The sequence below is a fragment of the Sarcophilus harrisii genome, chromosome 1 (assembly GCF_902635505.1).
Source record: "Sarcophilus harrisii chromosome 1, mSarHar1.11, whole genome shotgun sequence".
Taxonomy (NCBI): Eukaryota; Metazoa; Chordata; class Mammalia; order Dasyuromorphia; family Dasyuridae; genus Sarcophilus; species Sarcophilus harrisii.
In genome coordinates this window covers 549723560-549728750 of record NC_045426.1, presented here as the reverse complement: position 1 = coordinate 549728750, position 5191 = coordinate 549723560, and positions in this window count along the sequence as shown.

Genomic DNA, 5191 nt, shown 5'->3' with positions numbered 1-5191 from the left:
CTGTAAAACACTTAGAATAATGCTTGGCACAAAGTAAGAACTATATAAATGTTGTTCCTTGTGTTCAACTTTTCAGGACCTCATTTGGGTTTTTTTTGGCAAAGACACTGAAGTGGTTTGCCATTTCCTTCTCCAAATAATTTTACAGATGAGGAAACTGAGACAAACAAGGTTAGGTGACTTGACCAGGGTCACACAGCTTGTACATTTCTGAGATTGGATTTGAATTCATGAATTCATAGTCTTTCTGAATCTAGGTCTAATGCTCTATTGACTGTGCCATTTAGTTGCCTATATATAAATAGCATATAAAATGTTAGTTATTGGTTATTATTATTACTAGCTGGGTAATTCTGGGCTACTAATTTATTATCTGTTTGCCTCAGTTATCTCAGCTTTAAAAGGGAATGATAATAACTCCTATCTCCCAGGAATCCTACCCACAGGACCTGTGAAAGTCCAATGAGATAATAGTTATAAAAATCACTTCGCACAGTGCCTGGCACATAGTAGGCACTACATAAATGCCCATTCCCTCCTTTGAGGAGCATGTGATTCATTTGACAGAAAGCAAATTTATTTTAGATAAAAGTCCTAACACATGTGAGTTCATCTGTATGAATTTATATATTTAGGGATGAGGGAGAGGAGAGTGGGGAGGGGAAAGTATGATCTGTAGCTCCATTATCACTTTTTTATCTTTTTTTTTTCTTTTCTGTTCAACTTGAGAAAGCTTTCATCTGTTGAAATTGTCCTTTGTTTCAATTCATTGCTCTTTCCATCAGAAAATAGATAAAGGTAAATGCGGCCAGGGATTATCATGGCTGGTTTTGAGATTAGGTAAGCCAAATGGAGGGACACTTCAGGCCTTAACATCCTGAATAGGGAGGAAAGGATGGCAGCTTCTTATCCTGTCACATCACAAAGCCTGTGGCCTCTTGATTCCTGTTATTTCCCAATATGCATTCTTGTGGCTTTACTTCTTGGAGGAATGCTGTAATTTATGAGCTTTCCTTTCTCGTCCCGTTTGCTGGCTTTATCTGCATTCTCCACTTTTTATGAACAAAAGAAAAGAACTATTTTTAGTTTCTCTGACTACATAAGGCTAAACACAGATATCCCCCCCCCTTCTCCTGGAATGATTTTTTTAAATGGTCCTATGGGGTTAAATCTGCCCTGTTTGGTTCTAACCCAGAAGTCATTGTTTGGAAAAGCTTGAACTTTAGGATGGGATCTTGCCCATAGTTCTTGTTCTTTTATATTCTGTCAAAACTTCAATAAATCATATAATTTCATGATGAATAACAGATCTAAGGAGAAATGAGATGAGGTTTAAAAAGAGGTCACAAAGGCTAAAAGGAAAGAGAGGCCTAGGGAAGAAGGGAAAGAATAAAAAGAATATTGAACTCAGAAATCTATAGTAGAACAATAAAAATATTGTTTTTATTTTGTTTCCTTCCTGCACCTGTCCTCTTTCCTTTAAATGACATTGGAAGTAGGGATACTAGGGATATATCAGGGATATGGCTTGAAGAAGGAGATCTCATAAGATCCTAAATCCTAGTATTTTTGCAATGTACATAACGCAGTTGTGAGAGATTGATGGGTTCAAGTATAATGAAGAGTTTTATGTTTCCTGATTTTGGCTTCCAAAAAATCTGTGGAAATGGAAGCAGAGGCACAATGGGGTATTTCTAGATCCCAACTACCTGAATTGGATTGAAAAGAATATAAATATTGAAAAACCTATTCTCCTATTGAGACTTCACCATCATTGAAATATTACTTGATATGTTGCAATAGATACCCTCCAATTCTTACAAAAAGACTGTGACATTCACCCTTCTTGGGAAGGTGCAAAGATTCAAAGGATAGTCCCCTTAGAAGCCCACCAAGTCAAGAAAGCTTGCTAATTTTTGATTCTAACATCATTTAAGAGAGAAAAATAGACAACATAGTAAAGGTAAGTAAGGAGACATGCCCACAATCCCATCCATTTGATGGGATGGAGAAACTTTTTTTTAATTAAAGCTTTTTATTCTCAAAATATATGCATGGATAATTTTCAACATTGACCCTTGCAAAACCTTGTATTCCAATTGTTTTCCCTCCCTTACTCCAACCCTCTCCCCTAGATGGCAAGTAATCCAATATACGTTAAAATGTAGAATTCTTCTATACATATTTCCACAATTATTGTGCTGCACAAGAAAAATCAGATCAAAAAGGGAAAAAATGAGAAAGAAAACAAGATGCAAGCAAACAACAACAAAAAGAGTAAAAACACTATGTTGTGATCCATGCTCAATTCCCACAGTCCTCTCTCTGGGTGTAGAGAGAGGTATTTCCATTATCCATAGTATCTATTATCTCTTCATCATAAAATCATTGGAACTGCCTTGAATCACTTTATTGTTGAAAAGAGCCACATCCATCAGAATTGATCATCATATAATCTTCTTGTTGCCGTGTACAATAATGTCCTGGTTCTGCTCCTTTCACTTAGTATCAGTTCATGTATTTGGAGAAACTTTTTAATGAATAATCAATTCCGTTGCTAGTAAATGCTACAGCCTAACTATGGTAAGGGTTTTACTGGAAATTTTATGACTACAAAGAATTAAAACCTCAACAGGATAAATATTCACACTACATACAGAGTTTGCTTAAATGAATATTGAACTCCCATGGGTTGGTCTTTTGAATATTAACAGTATAGTTCTAATTTTACCTGGCTTTTAGAGAAAGTTAGGTGGCACAGCAGATACAGTACTACCCCTGAATCAGGACGACAAGTTCAAATCTGGCTTCAGACATGTAATATTATGTGACCCTATACAGCCCACTTAACCTCTGTCTCAGTTCCTTCATGTACAACATAGGAATAATAATAGCATTGATTTCTCAGGTTTGATATAAGAATCAAAGGAAATAATATCTATAAAAACTGCTTAATACATAGAAGGTCCTATGTAAATACTTGATTCCTTACCTTGAATGATCTTTTCTTCCTTTTAAACATTTCAACTCTCACTTCTTCAATAGCTAGAGCTGAGATTTATCAAATTATATATGCTTTCAATTCACATTCCTGAGCAGAAATAATTTAGCCTATGCTATTATCCTTGAACATAGAGGAATGATGCAATTACCTCCAAGAATTTTTAATCATCAAGATATACTCTACTGGAAAGTATGATAAAGATTTAAGGGTTGGAAAGTAAAACACTTTAGGAAATGTTGCAGTATGTTTTGCTTATTTATTTTGTTTGTTTTTCTAGCCAGGGAGAAAGAAGGAAAATTCAATAATGTTTATCAGGGATAGGAAACTTTCAGAGGTAGCTTTCCAAGTTTGCATTTATGCACTCCTTTCTGAGTAATATTTAGTTATTACTTTTCCCTTATATTAGGAGAAGCAAACAGGTGGCAACATAGAAATGAACTCACTCCCATTATCCAATTCAGGCATATTCTCTAGGTCATAGGATTATAGATTTAGAGCTTTTTGAACCCTTAGCTGTAATATAGAATTATCTCATACTTCTTAAAGATGAAGAAACTGAAGCCCATAGGGGCTAAGCAATTTCTCCAAGATTTCAGAGTAAAAAGTTTCTCAGTCAGAATTTGAATCAAGATCCTGAGTCCAAATTCCAGACTTGTATTACGCTTTGCCTCTGGGAATTTACTAAATTTATAGGATATTGATTAGAGTTTAATCAAATAAAATTTATTTAACAAATAACTGTCATACAATAAAAATGCTATAATTAAAGGAGAGCTATTGAAGATGATGAAGCATTACCTTAATTGGTAAGAAAAGTTAACAACTTCTGATCTTTAGGATCTTTTCAGAGTAATGAAAGGAGAGTAGAGAGTAGGGGAAAAAAAGACACTAAGAAGAGATGCTGATTCACTGATAAGAGTTATTTAAGTTTTAATTTTCCGTAATACATATTTTCTACTCATAAAATGAAGATATTTTCATCCTTGCAGCTTCCATTGATGTTGGAAGTAGGGAAAATCTAATAAATTGATATGTGTAAATTTGCTTTGAATTCTTAAGAAGAACACAACTATATAAATCCATTAGAATCATTTTTTATTATCTTCATAGAAGAAAATAAAGCATTTTGGTTAAGATATGAAGACATGTTAATCAGAGAACATAATTAAGCTTTAAGATTGCTCATAAAATAGTTTCTAGGAACTGAATGAATTAATAGAATTTTAGAGCTGGAAGAATTCTCAAGATGATTTAATCCAACTTCCTTACTTAATGAAGGAAGAAATTGAGACCAAAAGAGGTTAAGTGAAATTTCCAAAGACATATTATTCCTGTGAGTTAAAACTAGGCTCTAAGTCTTTTAACTTTGAGTTTAGCTCTTTCCATTATGACAGGTTGGCTTTCCTGCCTGCATGTAAGGAAGTAGTTCTGTTGTCCTGCACAGAATCCTGCATGACTTCATGAGCAGCCTCATCCATCACTGTTTCTCAAAGGACCTGTACTACCAATGCTTTTGTTTTTTGAGAGATAGTCTAAGAATGTCTTCCAGGAAGATTGTGTTACTGTTACCACATCAGAGGATCCTTCCATCTGAGTTGACCTCAATGGTTTTTTCATGGCTCTATTACTGTTAAGAATCTCAGCTGTCTGATTAAACAGTCATAGGTTTAACATTGACCTCACACACAGCACCATTTTAATAAAATAATTCCAGAGCAATGGTTTAGTTTATGTGAAGATGTGTTATTCATATTGAAAGAAATGTGACATCAATGATTTTCTATAGACTATTTGCTATGCCTGTCAAACATACTTTCCTCATCTCTACAGTAAAAATTCTTCTGTTTAAAGGATTCAGCTCAGTTATCAATCACCCCTTTGACAAAGACTGATCTTTTCTTCCTCAAATTTTCCTAGATCATTTTCTTTGGATCTGACTTTTCTCTTATTACATTCTTCTTTATATTAATTAAGATCTGTCATATGCTTCATCTTTTTATTTATTAAATATCTCTACCATTTTTCTAGATGTTGGGAACAAAATAATCCCTATTCATAAGAGACATATTCTGGTGGGGAAAGAACTATCTATATCAGTAGGTTGTTGTTCATTCATGTTCAGTTGTCTGTGGTCTGAGGGTCATAGCCTGTCAATACTGTCCATGGGGTTTTCTTGGCAAAGATATT